Below are 22591 nucleotides of genomic sequence, written 5' to 3' on the forward strand. Positions count from 1 at the left end.
TTTTCAATGAATGTAATAGAAGCTTTTTTATATCATAACACACCAAGCTACTTTGTTCTTTCTAATGGTTGTGTGGTAAGCCACTGCATAGATTTAATAATTTTCTTTTTAACCTATTTTCTGTGGACATAGTCATTTAGATTGTTTCTATTTTTTCTTTTTCTTTTTTATATAAACAACGCTGCAGTGGACATTCTTGGATAAGTGCCTTTGTGAACACATTCAAATATGTCCATACAACACAAATATGATAAATTTCCAGAAGTGGAAGTATCAAGCTCAAGAATATATGCATTTTAAAATTTGCATATATAGTTTGCATTCTTATCTTCACATGAGCCTGCACCCTTGCACTCTCATTGGATGACACTGTATGGGATAATACTTTTGATTTTTATAATTTTTTAAACTATGAGTGAAGTGTAACCTCATATTGTTTGGTTATTTGTGTCTTATTTTTATACAAAGCAGCCAATTTTTCTAACAGATTGTTCTTATTTATATGTAGGAGCTTATTTTAAAAATGTATTTATTAGTCCTATTGAGTTGATATGAGGAGGATAGTGCAAGTGTCAGCTATTAAATGTGAATATTTTTGTCCTCAAAGTGACTTTTGTATACAGAACAGACTATTCAAAGGCTAACTTTTAGTTAAAAATTTAGCAATCAATTCATTAAAGTTAAAAATCCAAAAACTACTTCTCACAATTTTTTTCTTTTCTTTTCTTTTTTTTTTTTTTGAGAAGGAGTCTCACTCTGTTGCGCAGGGTGGAGTGCAGTGGCGTAATCTCGGCTCACTACAAGCTCCGCCTCCCAGGTCCACGCCATTCTCCTGCCTCAGCCTCCCGACCAGCTGAGACAACAGGCACCTGCCCCCACGCCAGGCTAATGTTTTGTAGTTTTAGTAGAGACACAGTTTCACCCGCTTCTCACAATTTTTAAATGCAGCTTCCTGATCTTATTATTCTATTTGTAAATCTAAAGCATTTTAGTAACCACATTTAGGAGAATTTTGAATGTGTGTAATAATATTTATGCACTTAATTGACTAAATTCCTTCATACAATTAAAAACTAATTTTGTAAATTTAATATACTCAACATTCTTTTTAACTGTGTCCGTTGTCTAACTGAAAAACTTTCCCAAAGTACTTAATACTTTTAAATATCTTAAAGGAAAGCACGTAAACACAGTGAAGCATAATCCTCTTTCATATTTCAAAGCTTTTATAGACATTGTTGTATCTGCGTTTAAATCACAAGTCTATATCAATTAGTTCGTTATGCATTTTAAATTGTAATTATGCAGCTTATCTCTCATTTTAACATGCAAAATTCTCTTAAACATTACTAATGTTTTATAATTACCAAATATGGACATAGCACTGACCAAAAGCATCAATAAGATTGTTCTAATTCTTTTAGACATTCTTGTATTTAATTTTAAATTTTTCTAAGGTTAATGTTTAGCTACTAAAGGAATTATGTCATCTCCATCATTTTTAGAGTTACCTACTTACCCTGCTGGAGATTGTGGTTTTATAACATCTAAAGATTAAAGTCAAGACATTCATAGAATTCTGACAGAGCATACTGAGCCCTACTTAAGAACTTAAAACAGTGACTTTGTAATTTCAAGGCTGGTCCTTTCGTCCTCTTACCCCGGGAAGCCAAAGTCCATGGTCCTTGGAATAGCTCTGTGTCTCCCTTCCAGGCTGATCATCTGACAGGTTTAACTTTTCTTTTAGGACAGAAATTGTCTTACCCACCTACCTCCAAAGGTTGTAAAACTTGATGGAATCCTGCATTCTCTAAATCAACTTCCATACTTAATTCTTACAAATACTAAAATAATATGAATTGGAACTGAATATTTTATCATGGCTTTTTCTTTTCTGTCACAACTTCAAAGGACATTTGGCTGACAAGAAGAATGGCTTGGCCTTGGTTGGAATTTATATGTATCCCAAATACCTTTGGATAGTCACTTGTGAGTTGATTAAAAGCCTCATACATCTTGATTATATGGCCACCAACTGAAGGTCAGATACATATTATACACACAGATTTAAATGCATTTATGAAGGCATTTATTCAAGAGTGCCCATTGCAGCCTTGATTGTATTAAAAAGATTGGAAATAATGTAAAGGCCCATCAATAGAGGACAGGTTATATCACCTAGTAAAGGTTACAACATCTATTTAAAATCACTTAGGATTCAACTTCACATTTCACAGGACTGAAGATGACATATTTTGGGGGTCTGACAGCTCCGTTTCTGGCAAGCTTGGTACCACAGCCTCCATCATCCCAGACTTACAGGGAAACAATCTGAAGTCACTTCATTATACAGGGAAGGTAAGAAATATATCTAGACGGAAATAGAGTCATCTTCTACCAGTATATTCCATCTAATCTACTTTTCCACAGTGTGACATTGTGATCAAAGAATATACAGTATTTGAAAAGGAGTTGATTTGAACACCTTTTTGACTTAAGGAGTAAGTCACTAAAGTCTATTTTAGCAATATATACATTTCAAAAATAGGAAGGTCTGAGGCACTAGGGACAGACAGCCTCTGCCTTCAGAGATTTATCATCAAAAAGAGGAATATTTACTTATTCTAATGTTATGTTATATTATGGCACATAACGTATTAGTGCTGAAAGAACTATTAAAATTAATTATTGTACATTTTTATTGCATAAATAAGGTAGGACCCAGAAAGGCTAAATTATGTGATCCAGATTCCATAAATAGTAGTAGAACTGTGTGAGTGGTAGGGACCCCAAATCTTAGAACCATGTAAGAATAGTTTATGTATTGTTACGCCATTCTCAGGTCAAGGGTGTGGATAAATTCTGAATTTTTCTAAACCTCAAGTCAGAATTCAATCAATACTGCTTTGCAGTAATGCATGAATAGAGATGTTTAAACAAATATCTAGAAGTTACAACAAAAGGATTATAAGAGCAGGCTTTCTTTTTTTTTTTTTACTTTTTAAAAAATCAGCTTATGACTTAATATAAATGAGGTATATTAATGAGGTAATATAAATGAGGTAGCATTTTAAGAGTTAACTGTTAAGAACAACATAAAATCGCTAGCATGCTTTATGGGCAGGAATGTCAGATTGCCATGTTTCCCAAACTACAGCAAGTTTTTTTTTTTTTTTTTTTGAGATGGAGTCTGGCTCTGGCCCAGGCTGGAGTGCAGTGGCGCTATCTCGGCTCACTGCAAGCTCTGCCTCCCAGGTTCACGCCATTCTCCTGCCTCAGCCTCCCAAGTAGCTGGGACTACAGGCGCCCACCACCACGCCTGGCTAATTTGTTTTGTATTTTTAGTAGAGACGGGGTTTCACCATGTTAGCCAGGATGGTCTCGATCTCCTGACCTTGTGATCTGCCCGCCTCAGCCTCTCAAAGTGCTGGGATTACAGGCGTGAGCCACCGCGCCCGGCCAAGACCTACAGTTTTAATAAGATTCTCAGGGATTCATGAAACTAGAAATAGTTAGGAGTTACTAATTATTACCTCCTAAGTACTATGACTAAAATTCTCTGCTGCCAGCAACAGGCAGGCAGCTCCTTTTATGAGGTTGATTGTCGAGTCCCAGAAAATTTAGCCCACAATCCCATCAATGCTTTAGTTTTTATTTCTGACACAGGTTGTGACTCCTTAACAACAACAACAACAAAAATACAGACTTCGTTAAAGATAATTATAAACTACTGTTTTTGCAAGCTATAAACATACATATAATAGAATACCAGACATGAAAATAGCTGCGTTCAAATTTAAATAATTTCTCCTGATGAATTTAACTATTAATCCGTGCTTATGTAATCCAAATGAACATGTGAGTGGGAGGGAAGTCATCTTCTCTTTAGATTTAAATAAGAAGCGTATTGTCCCTTATCCCACATTCATATTGTTTCCCCCAATAAATCCAGAGATGGGGTGGGGGAAGGGGACTGCAGGAATACTTGTTTTCTCTCCTATATCAGCTTCCCCAGTTCCTCGTTTCTACTTGCTCCAGATCATTCTAAACTTGAATGAAGCCAATTACCTTGATATTTTCTGTAAACATTGGCACACGTGTAGCTGACTTTACTGAAGGTTTCTAGCAATGCAGGGGATTCCTATCACAGCACTAGAGACAACTTTAAATTGAGCATTGATGCCTCTGCTCACAAATGACCGCCGGCCACTGCACCCCTGGAACTATCTCATGGAACCTGCTTCTACGGGCTCTGCCGCCTGCTGTACTTCTTAGCTTCCTTCTTCCTTCTCTCAATTCCTTCTCTCTTTTCTCTTCCCCCTTACCCTCATCACTGAAGAACTCTTAGCTTTTTTTTGAAGAACAGCTTACCCAATCTTTTTTTTTTTTTTTTTAAAGGCCATACTACACACCATGTTTCAGGAGAGGGTCTCTTTTTTTCCCACCCAAAACAATCTTTCAGGTTATTTTCCTAAACAAAGGTAGCTTATATCATTAAGACAAACTCTGGTGTCAAGTAATTGATTCGAATAATTTATCTTTGGCCAGCCTCAGTGGCTCACGCTTGTAATCCCAGCACTTTGGGAGGCTGAGGCAGGCGGATCACGAGGTCAGGAGATCGAGATCATCCTGGCTAACATGGTGAAATCCCGTCTCTACTAAAAATACCAAAAATTAGCCTGTCTCTACTAAAAATACAAAAAATTAACCGGGTGTGGTGGCGGGCCCCTGTAGTCCCAGGTACTCGGGAGGCTGAGGCAGTAGAAAGGCATGAACTTGGGAGACGGAGCTTGCAGTGAGCCGAGATTGTACCACTGCACTCCAGCCTGGGCTACAGAGTGAGACTCTGTCTCAAAAAAAAAAAAAAAAAATTTTCTTCCCCCATCACGTTACACTTAATTTTCCTTTTTGTCCAACTAGAAAGCTCTTATTTCTTCTTACCTGGTGAGCATCCAGTGCACTTTATGGATGTTGTAAATATGTCCTTGGTTTTATCTGATACTTGGTTTGAGATCTCTTGTTGGCTTTTCCCTGCTCTTTTCCAATTCTCAAAATTGATATTTCTTTTTCAGAAATAAAGTTGTCTTATGATCTTTGGGAAGGCTTATATTTATTTCTTATGTATGCTTACTAAGCCTTACTTTTTTTTTTCTTTCTTGCACTGATCAGAATAAATCCCCCTCTCTATTTTGCGAAAGTCATCTTCCAACCCTAAGGCGCACTCCCCCTTTTTTTTTTTCACAATAAGGGGAAAGCAGCTAATAAACACAGACTAACTCATTCAGTTTAGTTTCCCTCTCCCTATACTTGATAAATACTCGATTTGCAATAAAGCCTGTCTTATAATTCTATATCCTTAAGGTATACTTTAGTCTTTATTCAGGGGTTAAAACTTTTATTCATTGAATGTTTAAAAACATGGTTTGAACAAAGCATGCTGAACATACTTTATGCTGAATCATGTGGAATCCTACTCACACAAGCGGCTCGTGATGTTTTGGAGACGTGCAGAAGGTTGATATTTTGAGCAAGGCAGTGCAGGATGCTCTCTTGGAGGATGAGAGATACAGAAAATGAAATTAGGTTTTAATGAGAAAGCCATTTTAGAGGTTTCTGGATAATAGGACAAGATGCTTTGGGGATGGCAGTGAGGACATACTGGAAGAGGATGGTATTGGAGAAAGGGTTGTCCAGAAGGAAGAAGATGGTCCAGATGAGAGAAGCTGACCACCATCCAAACAGAACCATACCAGTAGGACTACAGAAGAACATGAGCTACATAAAGTCAATGTCATGTTCAGTCAACTTTCTGAACAAGGAGTGTCAAAGACAGTAAGAAGCTGAAGATTGCTCAGTGTCCACACTCAGAATACCTGTGAGGTTATTACAGAGTAATGATCAATTTTTGCTCTGGTAGGGACATAGTAAATGGAAGACGAGTCGTTAAAACTTTGTAATATTCAGTGTCAATTGATATTTGTACATTCATTTCAGACAGTGTGTCAAACATGACTGATTTCCTGGAAAATGTATGTCTCCTAAGGAAAAGAGTTTCTAATTAGCATCTGTTTCACTCAGATCACGTAAATGGTGAAAACCATTCAGGCAATCTGTCATACATCCTAAATTATTTGAAAAGCTGTCTACATTAATCAAATACATTGTGTAGCATTAGCCTTTGGGTTCTCAGACTATTTTTCAGCAAACACACACACATACACACACACACACACACACACACACACACACACATCCCACAATGCTTCTACTTATTCTTTTAAAAGTCTATTTTGTTTTTAATTGTGGTATGTCTAATGACTTTTCCCCCTTCAAAACCCTGTGTGTGGGAGAAAAACTGATGGCTTATAATGAATTGTTTCCAATCTGACTCTCTTCGTAGGCAATGATGTCTAAGTCACAGGTCTGAAAACTACTTATATTCCAGGAATTCCTAAATTCATATCTCTAGCTCTAACCTTTCCTCTGAACTCCAGACTCATATATATACTACCTCTTACATATCTCTACCATGAGGTCTGAGAGGCATTTCAGCCTAACAGGTCCAAAGCAGAGCTCTTCTTTCCCATCAACCTGCGCCTCTTCATTCTTTCCTCTCAGTTGATGTTATCATCCACTTGGTTGTTCAGATAAAAATTTAGGAGTCATCCATGGCTCTTTTCTTTCTCTCATCCTTGACATTGACACCACTGGGTCAGTTGGGTCAATCCTATCTACAAAATTCTTTGTGAATCAGTTCACTTTTCTCCATCTCCTTGTCACTACCCTGAACTATCTTCTCTCCTAATATTTAACCCATTGTCCAGAAAGAAGCCAGATTAATTGTTTAAAAAAATAAAAAATCCAAATCATGGCCTGGCACAGTGGCTCACGCCTGTAATCCCAGCACTTTGGGACGCCGAGGAGGGTGGATCAGGAGGTCAAGAGAGCGAGACCATCCAACCCCGCCTATACTAAAAATACCACAATTAGCTGGGTGTGGTTGCACACACCTGTAGTCGCAGCTACTCGGGAGGCTGAGGCAGAAGAATTGCTTGAACCTGGGAGGCAGAGGTTGCAGTGAGCCAAGGTGGTGCCACTGCACTCCAGCCTGGCAACAGAGCGAGACTCTGTCTCAAAAAAAAAAAAAAAAAAAAAAAAATATATATATATATATATATATATATATATATAATATAAATAAATAAATAAATAATCCAAATCAAAGTATGTCCATTTCCCTCATGCTTGGAATAGGAATCTATGTGATCCTGCACCATCTATCACTCTAACTATTCTCCTATTCAGCTCTAACTATTCTCCCATTCTCATATGGTGACACAGCCACACTGGCTTGCCTTATGCTCCTTGAAGAGTCCAGGCTTATTCTTCCTTTATGACTTTCACTTTCAACAGCCAGGACTGTCCTCCTTCTTGAGACTCACATGTCTGGATTCTTTCAGTTCTCTAGTTCTTATCTTACATTTCACTTCCTCAGCTAAACCTTTCTTGATTCCTTGTCTCAGTCAGGGTCCACCCAGGAAAATGCAATGATGCTTAAGTGTTTAAAACACAGGAAATACAATACATAGTATTGGTTATGGACATGGTTGAAGAGCTGAGAAGCCAAACAGGGCATGGTAAAACAACCAAGAGATTAATAAAAGCAGAAAGTCGGCCGGGCGCGGTGGCTCAAGCCTGTAATCCCAGCACTTTGGGAGGCCGAGACGGGCGGATCATGAGGTCAGGAGATCGAGACCATCCTGGCTAATACGGTGAAACCCTGTCTCTACTAAAAAAATACAAAAAAATAGCCGGGCGACGAGGCGGGCGCCTGTAGTCCCAGCTACTCGGGAGGCTGAGGCAGGAGAATGGCGTGAACCCCGGAGGCGGAGCTTGCAGTGAGCTGAGAGCTGGCCACTGCACTCCAGCCTGGGCGGCAGAGCAAGACTCCGTCTCAAAAAAAAAAAAAAATAAATTAAAAAAATAAATAAATAAATAAATAAATAAATAAAAGCAGAAAGTCACTACCAATCCCAGTCCAGAGGGACAAAATGTGGAGGTGAGTTTACTGGAGTTCAGAGACCACAGCAGAAGCTGGAACTACATCAAACATGTCTGGTGAGAGCCGGGGAGGATATGCAGTCCTGCTGAAGATGCCATCTAAGACAGAGAGAGAAGGCAGAAGTACTCTAGCTTTTCCCTTCTACCAGTACTCCATTCTCACATCAGTGGTTCCTTTGATTAAATCCAGCCTTAAATCAGCTAACATAGGAGACAGTGAAATGCCTGCAGGGTTCAGCCCCACCACAGTACAGAGCAGAGCAAGACATGGGACAGAAATTAACTGGAATGGAATCAGGCCAAGGATGGGAATATTACCCAACTTAGTAGCCCTTCTTGCTCAAACACATCTTATCCCATCATTCTGTTTACATCACAGCATACATCATCATTGCATAGTTTCTTGTTTGTTTGTTTTTTATCTTTGTCTCAAGGTCATGTCCAACACAGCACCTGGCATATTTTATATGCTCAATAAATACTTGTCAAATGAATACAATGGGGAGAAATTTTTTCTCTATAAAATCACAGTAGAAAAGATGTATAAAGTATTCCTTTAATAATTTTCCAAGTTTGTGTACATTGTAACTAGAAATACAAGCTGGGTTATTCATGAGATCAATAGTAACACATTTCTTATGGGGACCTTAGAAGTTAGGTTGGATCATGGGGTTGAGGATGGGGAGAAGTGCCTACTGCTATATTTTTTTTCTGAAGAGATGACTGTAATACTTTTAAAATAAATACTTGATTCAGTCTTACAATTGTGTTTTTGCTTCCTTATTCAGCATTCGGCTTTAAGAATAACTTTACTGAAACGGGATAACATGTTTTTAAAAAGTTGTAGAATGCTCTTGGTCACTAGTAAACTTTTCTAAAATCAAGAAATGCTAGGAAAGATTTAATTCCTAAAAATTTAAATTAAGAATTTAAAATTAATCAAAAAATAATTAAAAATTAAATTTCAGAATTTCTCCTTTTCTGTCAAGTCACCAACTTCCCTTGGTAATAATAAGTTCATTGAGTTCATGCTGTTTATAACATAGTTAGCATGAAGATCTCAGAGCTGTAGATGCAATTTAGCATACCATTCTCTTGTTTTTAGTTGAGAAACATGAGATTGAGGAATACCAAGTGGTTTCTCTCAGGATTATAACATCTGAGGACCAAAGGATCCTTAACAAGATAATCAAATCCACTCCCTTTGCCTCCAAGGTATGCATTGAATTATCAGGCTAAAGCAGGATTACATGTAAATCCACATTTGCTGAGAGCTCTCGGGGAAGGAGATTGTAATGACCCCATTTTAATAGCATTTACTGTTCATAAATATTTCCTGATATTTATGCCACATCCTTCACACTACAGTTTAAGCCTATTGAGCTCACTCCTTCCTGACCTCCCATAATATGCTCAATTTTGTGCTGCCTTTTAGTTTTTTCATATACGAAAGTTCTGTCTTTATAACAAGATCATCTATAAGAATTACATGGCTTTACATTGTTTCACTTCTTCCTGGAGTACAGGTTGAGAGATTTCTCAACTAACTGATGGACACCTTTTATAAATTTAGAAGTTTTGCAAGAACATAGCAACAAAAGTAGTTAAGAATATCAGATTTTATTCCACTTTGAACCTTCAAGTTTGTCAGTTGCATGGGTTGCTAAAAGACTTCTGTAGTTTCCTAATTCTTTGCAACATTTTTTTCCCACATAGTTAGAAAGGTCAAGCCTATATGGTAACACAGTACTCTTGCATGCTGGTATTGCCTTTCATACAGATGCATATAAGTAAATATGGATAGAAATATTCAAATAACTAGTCAAATGATAATAATAAAAATCTAAATATTAGAATCTATTTTGAATGGAGACTTTTAATTAGCTAGTTAGTGATATACATATGTAATCTACATATTAGTACATAAAGGGATTAAACAATAATCATAATAGGCCAATATTTATTGAGTTATTGGTATGTTCCAAGCACTCTTCTAATTCTTTTTATGTATAAAATCTTAGTTAAGCTTCACAACAGTTCTGGGTTGCTACTATTAATATCTCATTCTAAAGAAAAAGGAAAGCTGATACACAGAATGTAAATTGTCCAAGAGCATGCAGTTGGCAGGTTGCAACTGATGTTCAAATCTAAGCACCTGTGTCCCTAACCACTAAACTCCGGCTTCTGTGGTGAGAGGAAGCGGACTTTAATATTTAATAGGAGGTGTCCAGGAAGTGGCACATGATGGTTCTGGTTTCAGTTCTCACTACAAGAAGAAGTGACTTGCTTGCCACAGCAGACAGAAGACTGCTGTTCTCCTAGAGGAAACGCAGCTGCCAGGGAGAAGGCACTTACAGACACATTAAAGCTATGGTCAGCATTTGAGGGGGCTATTGGAGGGAAGCAGAACTTTATGAAGAACTCAATCTATAAAAGTGATGCTTTGAGCTAGTAGTGGCATGAGAAGTGACCTAGACTTAGAAATAAGGACCCTGAAGCAAGATATGGACATTCCAGCCCAACTAGGCATCATAGTATGCCAATCATCATGCCCACATTAGAAGAGCACCAGACAGGATCAGACCTGTTTCCATAGCTCTTAGCCACACAGATAAAGTGTTATGACTAGTTGCTTAGTTAATAGAACAGACTGATGGTCTCTTGTAGATCATTGTTTATAACTAGAAAAATAAATTGCATACAATTCATATTTGAGAGTGTGGATGGAATCATTATTAGCAAAACCCTTTCATCATCTTCTGAAAGTTCCCAGTCAAAAGAATCCTGCTATGTTTTGGTAAATATGAGTTTTTGGATAAAAGAGTAGGGTGAACACATACTCTGACTTCAAAGTTCTTTAATGTTTAAAATTTAGGTGCTACCTGCTGCAAATACACACACACGCACACACACACACATACACACAAAAATATACAATCATCTGACGCCATATTTCTCAGCTGATACAAATGTATATATACAAATACATGTATTTGCATACGTAGTCTTCTAATACATTACGCTCTCCTATTCCAGTCTCCTCAATTGATTGTCAAAATCTCCCCATGTTCCTGCCCTATCATACTGAATGAACATTATTTTCCAATTTTATATTACTTTCTGTAGACACAAAATCATGCCATGTCCCTTCTTACCTCCAAGCTTGTTCTCGTTGCTTCTGCTGGGAATGACCTTTCCGCTTTTATAGATGTATCCAAGTCCAGTCAATTACTCTTCAAGGCCCAAATCAAGCGGTTTCCTCAGATATTCGCCACCCAACCCTGATTATTCCCATCTCCATCCTCCCTTGGTACTTCCTGCTCAAGACACTTTGGCAATCAATCACATGCTGCCCTGAACATTGCCATGTTTCATGTGTGCACGTATTGCCTGACAAATAGCTTGTATATTTCTTGGGGCTAGGAACTGACTCTTAAACTTTTTGCCTTTGCACAACTTCTAGGATAATGTCAGACGTATAGCTGACTCTCAATGCATAACTGTTTGCAACAAAATGACTTGAAAGCACGTAATTGTTTTACTTCAGACTTACTGACGTCAATAACTACATTATTTTTGAAGGACATTTTTCCCCCTTGGGTCCAGAAAGACCTGTAGGGCACACTGTACATCACAGTCCGGGCTTTCTCTAAATCCACTGCATGTTCAGTGACAGCAATTGAGTGTATCCTCTTGTCTCCACATGCTTTTTAATCTGGGTAATTTATATATTTCTACTGTTGGACAAAAAGCCATTTCATTGGAAGGAAAATGTCCTATTATTATAGAGGCACACAATTATTTGAGTTTATCTGACAGTCTGCCAACGGAATTTTCTCACATGGAGGTGATGCCTATGTCAGTTTAAGTCCTATGTGTCCAGAAATTGCTACAATTCAGCTTTACTGGCATTGGCATTTAGGCAGGCAGCTGTTGAATGGACTAATGAGACATGGTGAATGTAAAACATATAGTTTACTTAATAGGTTAAACTCAGTAATCACAAAGCATAATAATCACACAGCATAATAATATATCTCAGCCTCAATCATTCCAGTGTATCTTAAAAACTGCAATACTTGTGAAGTTACCTAAAACCTCCAACTTAGTGCTTTTTGTCTTGACTACCTCCTGGAATGATGGCTTCAATGATATTAACAGCACTAGCAGTTAGCATTTAGCAAGTACTTATATGCCCATAATTATCTCCATTAATCTTCACAACAATCCTGTGAGAAGGCACTGTATTACTCTCTATTAGAGATGAGGAAATTGAGGCCTAACGAGATTAAGTGTCTCAGTCAAGGTCAAGAGTACACAGTTAGTAATGGTAGAACCTCAGCCTCCTCAAATCAGGCTAGTCTAAACCCTCCCTATGCTAAGCATCAGCATCACCTGGCAGCTTGTTAGAGACCCTGAGTTTCAAGCCCCACCAGGACCTACTGAACCATAATCTGCATTTCAACAGTTTCCCCAGGTGATTCAAACACACATTAAACTTTGAGAAGCCCTTCTCTCTCTCTCTTTTTTTTGTTTGAGACGGAGTCTCGCTCTGTGGCCCAGGCTGCAGTGCAGTGGCGCGATCTTGGCTCACTGCAAGCTCCGCCTCCCGGGTTCAGGCCATTCTCCTGCCTCAGCCTCCCGAGTAGCTGGGACTACAGGCGCCCGCCACCGGGCCCGGCTAATTTTTTGTATTTTTAGTAGAGACGGGGTTTCACCGTGGTCTCGATCTCCTGACCTTGTGATCTGCCCACCTCGGCCTCCCAAAGTGCTGGGATTACAGGCGTGAGCCACCGCGCCCGGCCGAGAAGCCCTTCTCTAAACCATCAGGTTATAATGCCGCCCTTCCTGCCTGGTCTGTATTTCCTCTCATTTGTTGTGAACTTACCTCTCCAAACTTCAGGGCAGTGTCACTGTCCAATTTATAATTAAACCTTTGGTGGTTCTTTGGATTTTATCTCTTCTTTCCTCAGCTTTCAGCTTTTTGAGTAAACTTTTAGGGAACCTCTTTTAACACTCAAAAATATATTGTTTCAGTTGCATTTCTATGGTCATTTTCCAGCTCTCTATGGGTTTCTTAAAAAGAAATGATGCTGGCTGGGCATGGTGGCTCACACCTGTAATCCCAGCACTTTGTGAGGTTGAGGCAGGCAGATCATGAGGTCAAGAGATCGAGACCATCCTGGCTGGCCAACATGGTGAAACTCTGTCTCTCCTAAAAATACAAAAATCAGCTGGGCGTGGTGGCACGTGCCTATAGTCCCAGTTACTCAGGAGGCTGAGGCAGCAGAATCACTTGAACCCGGGAGGCGGAGGTTGCAATGAGCCGAGATCGTGCCACTGCACTGCAGCCTGGCAACAGAGTGAGACTTCGTCTCAAAAAAAAAAAAAAAGAAGAAGAAAAGAAAAAAAGAAATGATACGATGCTAAGACTACAGAATGTTCCAGATAGAGTCACAGTTTGTCTTTGCACTTGGAAGGTATGGTGACTCCCAAAACAATTTATCATATGTCCAGCATTGCGTTGGCTTCCCCCCCCCAACCTTTGATTCAGGAATGCACACTCATTAGTGTCCTTAGGGACCAATGATTACCTTGGCTAAAATAGGTGCTCACTTACCATATCTGAACTGAGAAGGAATGACAACAAACGGATTGTTTCTGAGCCCTAGTCATTCACCACCATTCATTTGATATGTGTCACTGAATTCATGAGTCCCCGAACGATCCATGCCTCACATTATTTCCTAACTCAGTGGTAGGATGCCATCTGTCCAGTTATGCAAGCCAGAAATTCAAGAGCTGTTCTTGATATCTCTCTGTCCTTCATCCCTCTGTCCTTATGTTGATGATTTCACGGCCCAAATTAATCCAAGTCCTCGTCATCTTTCACCCACCCTATTGTAGTTGCTTCCCATATGGTCCACCTATATTTTCATTTTCTCCTTCTTCTGATAATGCTATCTCTTCTTTTTGATTATGCTGCCTTTCCCTCTGGCTTACAGTATTCAGAGGTTTCCCTTTGTCCTTAAGATAAAAACAAGACCCTTCAAGTCATCTCAGAGGACCTGTGTCCCCTACCTTAGATCCCAATCCTATCTTGTACTGATGACTCCATTCTCTCTTTGTGGCAATCACCCCCATCCCCAGGCCTTCCTGCCTTTCCTCACGTTGGCTGTGCTTCTCCCTTGCGCCAGAATTCTCCCTTTACTCAATAAGCATCCCTCAGAAACTGGGCGTCGTGGCTCACTCCTGTAATCCCAGCACATCTGGAGGCGGAGGCAGGCAGATCACTGGAGCTCAGGAGTTTGAGACCAGCCTAGGCAACATGGCAAAACACCATCTCCACAAAAAATACAAAAATTAACCGGGCTTGGTGGTGTGCGCCTGTAGTCCCATCTACTACCGAGGCTGAGATGGGAGGATCACCTGAGCCCCAGTAAGTCGAGGTGGCAATGAGCTGTGATAGCACCACTGCACTCCAGCCTAAGCAAGTGAGGCCCTGCCTCAAAAAGATAAATAAATAAAATAAGTATCCTTCAGAAATCTGCTTCACTTAGGAATCCTCTCTCTGACAACTCTCTGTTAGATCTCCCTATTGTGCACTCTCATCCATTCATTCATATATTTATTCATGCAAATAACTCGACAAATATCTATTGATCTACTTTTCTGTGCCAGAGTCTGTGCCAAGGGCTGGAGACACAACAGTGAACAGGCCGGTCGCGGTGGCTCACACCTGTAATCCCAGTACTTTGGGAGGCCAAGGCAGGCAGTTCACGAGGTCAGGAAATCGAGACCATCCTGGCTAACACAGTGAAACCCTGTATCTACTGAAAATACAAAAAATTAGCCGGGTGTGGTGGTGGGCGGCTGTAGTCCCAGCGATTCAGGAGGCTGAGGCAGGAGAATGGCGTGAATCCAGGAGGCGGAGCTTGCAGTGAGCCGAGATCGGGCCACTGCACTGCAGCCTGGGCGACAGAGTGAGACTCTGTCTCAAAAAACAAAACAAAACAAACAAACAAAAAGTGAGCAAAGCATGTGTGGTTCCCGATCTCATCGTCTAAGGTGGAAATCAGAGCACAAGTCTCTCTCATTTCATGGAACTTATTGTAGGCCCAAATTGACACTAATTTTTATGATTATATTTATATTTGTGTCTTACATAAACTTTAAGCTCCAAGAAAACAAGGATTTCTTTCTCACCGCTTTGTTTCTGCAAGCTAGCACCATAGTTCTCATTTAATAGACAAAATACATATATATTGAGTAGAGGATTTTAGCTATTTAGACCTAAATGCCCACATTAAAATCCATCTGCCACATATAGACTCAGTAGATCTTAAAATGTTTATTTTCCTCTTAAACTTGTCATTTTAGGAATCATAGCTCAGTGTCAGTCACAAACATTGGATTTTTAAAATAATTTATTTTAAACTATTTATTTATTGCTTACTGGTCAATGCTAGCTGATTCATCTCTATAATTTCTCCAGATAATAAATACTACCTGCTTGGAGAAAGAGCCCTGAAGTATCTTGGAACACTATTTCCTGCAGAGTTTGGTCCACTTATTCATTATGTTGAGTTTTCTATTGTTAAGCCTCATTCAAAGTTTCTTATTCATATCTAAATAACGCTCTCAGTCCTGAGTGACTAAAGTTCTGAAGCAGATTTTATAGTAGCTTTAAAAAATCTGAATATATTAAACATGCTTGCCTCTCCCTTCCCCCACTTCCTTGAAGAAAATAGCGTGCCTCACTTTGTCTTCAAAGGGTTCTAAGGTCAAACACTATTGGGAAACAATGGCTTCAACACAGCAAAACAAGTTTTTTCCTGTGGCACTTTTTCTTAGAGCACTTTAACTTGCTATTTGACACATGAATCTTCAAGCATGAGGGGATACTGCATATTCAGAACACCGGCTCTTTTAAGCACATTTGATAGTGGGACTCTCTTCTCCAGGATCACTCCTCAGAAAACTTTGGGAAAGGTTGCTTTTAAATCAGCCTGACTCTAGATGTGGAATAAAATGTCCACAGGTCATTGTTTGGTTATCATGAAAAAATGGACTGTTTTGGTTTTTCCTGAAACTCAGCTGATTCCTGGAAGAATGTGTGTTCCACTCAACTCAAAAAATAATTATTGAACACTTGTTCTGTGAATGTCTAACGCTGGGAGCTCTCTTGACCAAGAGACCACAGTGAAGTCCTTGCTCCTGAGGAGTAGGAAGGTAAGAAAATAGTTGATATTGAGTCCCTGTTCTGTTCCAGACCTGCTAAAATGCTGACACACGGCACCCCTAAATGGTAGAAATAATGATTCCTGATGAGAAGACAATGGCTGCTCAAGGCACACAGCAGGTGGGAGAGCTGAGAATAAAATCAAGGCCTCTTTCTTTCCAAAGCTTGTCTCCCCTTCCTTACCCCTATCATCCATGACCTACATACAATCTTGTGTGAGAAACTCACTGAAAATAACATGAATATCAGCAAATATAAGTAAAGTCTTATGGAAATCATAAGGGCTGTTTAGCTATTTCAAAAAGATGATGTTCTTTTCCTTCTCCCCAATAAAAGGGTTTTCACCCAGAACTGAGCTTGAAGAGTGTATTTCAGTGAATTATGTAGCTAGGAAACCCTCTGCCCTTGCTGCTCTGTCTTCTTTAAGTAAATTGTGAAATTTCCATTAATGCAGAAGTAGAACCACTGTTCAGCAGAAATTCATAACTTGTGCTTGTGGTTTATAATGGTGGTGGCAGATGTGATTTCCTTCACAAAATCCCAGAACTGGAAGGAAACATAGAAACTGTCATAAGGCTCCATTCATCACAGTCAGGGCGGTGGAAGCCTAGAAAGAGTCAATGAATTATTTGTCCAGAATCACATCAGAAACAATAATACAAGTATGTATTAATGATGACGGCCAAACCATCCCTTCTGTTTATTGAGAATCTACTAAATAATGTGGCCTTTATAATGTACTTGTATATTATGTATTAGACCTATTTTCAGAACAGGTGTTTGAGGCTCAGACAGGTTAAGCAACTTACTGTAGGGCACACAGCTCAGAGGTGATAGACCCAGGCTCCAACACAGTCATTCTGACACCAAAGCTTAGGCTGTGTCCACTATGCTGTTCCATGTTCCTATAATGTGGGCTCATCAAGACAAATAATCAGGAGTAATTCAATCTAATTCCCCTTTACCCCAAATCAGATGAAAATCTAGGGGCCCAAGAAAGGTTTGAAAACACATCATTTAAATGAGATGTGACTGAAGAATAATGGACCTGTATTTTAAAAAACTATGTAGGAGGTCCTTGATCTAAAGTCAGGGGTGGTCTCTTAAAATACTCATTATAAGAGGATGGATTTATTTCAGTGATGATGCCATAGCCTGAAACCATTTGAAAATTTTTTTCCCTATTGCTTTTATAACCTGCAGTATGTTCTTTTCAATAATCACCATAATGGTAACACCATTAAATCTCTTCTTTGAGAGCAGATTTAATTTTTCACACTGTTTGGAATTTAGTTTGGAGAATGAGTGACTGGGTGATAATGGTCAATATCATGTCATGAGACCAGTTTTCTTGACTGTCTTGACACAAACACAGAAGGTCTTATTCAGAGTTAAGCTTGGTCCCTTGGATCAACAGTGGTGTCTACGGAATCCAAGCCTCTCAGATTTGCATGGCACCTGATAGGTATTCTAAACCCAATCTATGTGTGCTACATAAAGGTAAAATAGTTTAAAACAGCTACACTTTCATAAACAACTTCTGTATTAACCCTTATTTCAAGGAAGTGTGAAATTATGATGACATAATAGTTAGATATTTTTCATTTAGGTATTTTTCATGGCATAATTAGTTTCCTATTTTAAAATCTTGCTTCTCTTTGAAGGCCCAGCCGAATTCTGCTTGATTCATGACAACACACCACCAGAAAAAGTCTAAAATTATTTTTAAAAGTCTACAACTTAAAAAAAGTCTAAAATTACCAGAAAAATTATAAAATTTGCTCTCTGCTCCAATTTCTAAGTATCTAAGCAGGTACTACATTATATGTTTATTTCATCTTTCATAGTGTTTGTCTTATCTTCCTAAAAGACTATTAAAAAAAAGTGGGCAAAGGATATGAACAAACACTTCTCAAAAGAAGACAACCAAGAGGCCAAGGAACGTGAAAAAGTGCTCATCATCACCAGTTTTCAGAGAGATGCAAATCAAACCCACAATGAGGTACCATCTCACACTAGTCAGAATGGCTGTTATTAAAAAGTCAAAAAACAACAGATTTTAGCAATATTGCTAATAAAAGGGAGTGCTTATACCTTGTTGGTAGGGATGTAAATTAATCCAGCCACTGTGAAAAGAGTTTGGAGATTTCTCCAAGAACTAAAAATAGAACTACTATTTGACCCAGCAATCTCATTACTGGGTATATACCCAAAGGGGCATATATATTTCTACTAAAAAGACTTGTATGTTTATCATAGCACTATTCTTAATAGTAAAGACATGGGATCAACTTAGATGTCCATAAACCATGCATTGAATAAAGAAAGTGTGTTACATAGACATCATGGAATACAATGCAGCCATAAAAAGAACAGAATCATGTTCTTTGCAACAATGTAGGTGCAGCTAGAGGCCATTATCTTGAGCTAATTGACACACAAATGGAAAACCAAATACTGTATGTTCTCACTTATAAGTGGAAGCAAAACATTGGAAACACATAGACATAAAGATGGCAACAATAGACACTAGGAATTACTAGAAGGGGATGGATGGGAGTGGGGCAAGGGTTGAAAAACTATCTATTGGGTACTACGTTCACTACTTGGGTGATGGGATTGATAGAAGCCCAAACCTCAACATCACACAATATACCCAAACATGCACGTGTACCCCTGAATCTAAAATGAAAACAATTTAAATAAAGAAAAATAGAAAAATATATACTTTAGTTTTGAAGTTCTTCTGTGTTCTTTTTTTCTGCTTAGCCCTGTGGTGAGTGCATGCTCAAATGAATGTTTTTAAGATGTGATGCTTCCCTAAATCTCTTCCTCATTTTTGCATGTCTGCCCTTTATGAGTATAAGCTTAGCTTTTGGAAGATTGTCAATAGTCAGTGTTTTCTTCCTTTTGACCTTATTCACTCTGATGTTCATTTTCCCTGAAAATTTCCCTTTACTGACATTTCTCTTTCATGTGAGAAAACTGCATTGATTATAGTCATATTCAGTGGTTGACTGAAGTGTAAAGTTGAACTATTTCAGGGACTTTTGGTCAATGTAGGCAGCCTTTATCATAATTTAGGCCCAAACTTCTATGGAGAGTCTAGATATTTAGAACTATAAAAGTTGTATCTTCAGTTGGGATGGGTAAAATTTCTATTCTCCTGGCTTAAGAGGCAAGTCATTTTCAAATATATAGCCTAAGAACTATTGATACAAAAGTCTGTTGCTGCTCTTTGATAAGATTAAGGTAAAGTCAAAAATATTTATTGAATTTTTTTTGTTATAAACACCTACTATTTTGTAAACACCTACTTTCTGCACAGCCCTGGGATAGGCAGATCTTAGAGTGTTGAACTCAGGAATACTGTGTACCATCAAAAAAAGGACTTCAAAGTCTTGCAGATTATTTATTTCTGGTAGAGTTAGGGTGACTCATACATGTAATTCCATTCTGAGAAAGCCTCAGAACAAAACAAGGCAGAGTGGATCAGCACCAAAATCCTAGAGTTTAAAATCCATCAGCTCCAGACAGAGGAAGTCCGTGGTGAGTGGGAAGTAGACTTTTCAACCAGCGGAGAAGCCTCCCTACTGAACAGGAAGTATGCTTTGTCCCAGAAAGACTGAAGAAAAATGTGTAGAGTGTGCCTTTCTCCTTTTTCTATTATAGGAGAAGGGTGGATCAAGAGGCTGGCAAAACCACAAAGGATGAAGTATTGCTGGCTCATGGAAACAGACATATTAAGAAATCAGGAAGTCACCCTGCTGCTCCAGAAGTGGTGTCAGTGAATGGTGCCCCAGCATCCAAAGTACTTTTGGAGAGGACAGTAGTCTTTAATGCCTGCTAATGGGAAATCTTCGGAAGAATCAGTTCACAGGGAGAGACTAGAAAGATAGGTGATAAATAATGACAGGGCTTGAGAATTCCATCTATGATGGACCTCAGTTTAAAATCCTAGTATCTTTGCACTCTTCCTAGTTTATAAAGATCCATGGTGTAAGCATCCATAAAACATTACAAGTGAGGAATTCCAAAATTTCAACAAAGACATATCATTATCAAAGCAGCCTCACTAGCTTGTAAATTTGACAGGGAAAAAATCATAGGGAAAACAAACTTGAATAGTTTTGCATCAAGGAAGGTCAAGGTAAATTTTCAATAAGGATGAAAACAATCTGGAATGGAGAGGTCTGACCTAGTTTTAGCAAACCTTAACATGGAGGGTCAGGATTGTTCCTAGGAGTCTGGATTATCAAATGAAGTGGTTTCCCAGAATGAGCTCTTAAAAATACAGATTTCTGCTCTCGCCACCATGTCACCACCATCATCAATTCCCTCCTCCACCCACATCCACCCCAAAAAACTCTGATTCAATCCCTCTGTTCTTAGGAATCTGTTTTCAACAGCATTTATCAGCCATGTTTGGGAACCTCTGGTCAAGGGAACCAATCAGGATAATTCATGCCAGTAGTCTTCCACCCTGACTGCGTATTGAATCACTTGAGGAGCTTTTAACAATACCAGTGTTGGAGGTTCCTCTCCCAGAGACTCTCATTTAACTTATCAATAGTGTGAATTTCCTAAAAGCTCTCCAGGCAGTTCTAATGTGGAGGCAGGTTGAAGAACCACTGACTGATGTCAAGTTAGACCCCAAATTTTCCATTTTGAACTTTTCTGACCTGCACCCATTTGACTTTTGAAATAGTGACATTTAATTTTTAGAAATTTCATACATCATTATTCCTACTTTTGATCAAAAATTCCAAGCTGTAATGTTAAAATTGGTTACATTTTCATGACTGCTGTCCTTCCTGAGGTTAGGCTGTGGTAGCAGCAGCAGCGAGAGAGTCTGACACACAGACCGTATTCCTTCAAATCTTCTCTTACAAATCTCCTATATTCTTTGAGAGAGTATATTTGCTGAAAAAGGTTGATACAGTAGAGACATAACTTCAGAATAAATGGGAGATTCTCTAAACCCAAAAGGCTGGCCAGGAGTAAGAAGCCTCAGAAGTGATGCCTCAGTTGTCAAAAGAGAAAAGGCAACAGAAGACCTCTAGAAGCTGCAGTAAAATTCTTTACTGAAGCTGTCCTGTTGCTATAAGCCATTCTGCCACCTGACTCATTTGACTGAAATCCTCTACACTGCCCTGTAGACTGTCCAGGCACCACCTCAGACTCTGCAACTAAGATATTTGCCTCTTCTATATTGTATTTGAGTCTTTGAGATCCTGGGTATTGTGAATCTTATGACTATCCAACCCCTCATTATTTTATTTAACTCATTGAATTCATGTTGATGAGCTAAAGAGCATAACCTTCTGCCTGCACCACTGGCCAGTGAACCAAGACTCATAGTGAAAGGACATTCTGGACTGTCCCTAGATGGTTATGTCATCTACATACTTTCCACTTGACTTGACTGGCCCCCCTGCTAATGACTGGATAGAGCTTGAAAATGTTAACTAACACATGGTAAAGCCTTTGTGGTAAGAGTCCCAGGACGCAATTTCAGAGTGCATGAGGGCATTCTTATCAGAAGCTTGTGGAAAGCAAGTTGTGAATGAAGCAGTTAGAGGAGACTTCCTTTGATGAATACAGCCTTCAAAAGTGTCTTAGGAAAGGAAGGGTATGGAAAGGGAAGACGATATTCAACCATCTCAAAATAGCTGGCTTATTACTATAGGAAAAAGATAAGATGGGGATATATTAGTCACATCCCCGTATTTTTATTGTACCAAAAGTATCCAGTGAATTGCAATGTTATTTTGCATTGCTGTCGAGGCTTCTTAAATGCAGCCTATGACTGCAATGAGCAGAAGAAAAAAACTGTTTAAAGTAAAGCACAAGACTTCCTAACAGCGAGTTACTAGTATCATTAATTCGCACAATTGGTCCTACATATCCAATTGTAGGTTCAGGATCCCTGTATTAAACCAACATTGGATCAAAAATAGTTGGGAAATAAACAATAAAAGGTAACAATACAATAATAAAAATAATGCAAACAAAAACACAATATGACCACTGTTGATACAATACCTATATCATATGAGGCATTATAAGTAATATAGAGATGATTTAAGTATATGGGAGGATGTGCATAGGTGATGTACAAATATTATGCCATTTCATATAAGTGACTTGAGCATTGTGGATTTTGGTATGTGCTGGGGTCCTGGACCCACGGATGCTAAAGGGTAACTGTATTTGCTTATTTTATGTTGTTGGCAGGAAGCTTAGCACTGTTTCTTCAAGCAATCTGGTTTACTCCCAGGGTTTGGG

At 38.9% G+C, this 22591-nt stretch overlaps 1 long non-coding RNA gene across 1 annotated transcript; it reads right to left on the bottom strand.

Moving 5' to 3' along the window:
* Positions 1-10007: 10007 nt before the first annotated feature.
* On the bottom strand, positions 10008-11440 carry LOC104665746. The gene is made up of 2 exons (XR_748455.2): positions 11217-11440; positions 10008-10394 (listed from the first exon to the last, which is right to left on the bottom strand). It is a non-coding gene; the product is annotated as an uncharacterized LOC104665746 (long non-coding RNA).
* Positions 11441-22591: the final 11151 nt, after the last annotated feature.

Source organism: Rhinopithecus roxellana, chromosome 3 (assembly GCF_007565055.1).
Source record: "Rhinopithecus roxellana isolate Shanxi Qingling chromosome 3, ASM756505v1, whole genome shotgun sequence".
NCBI lineage: Eukaryota > Metazoa > Chordata > Mammalia > Primates > Cercopithecidae > Rhinopithecus > Rhinopithecus roxellana.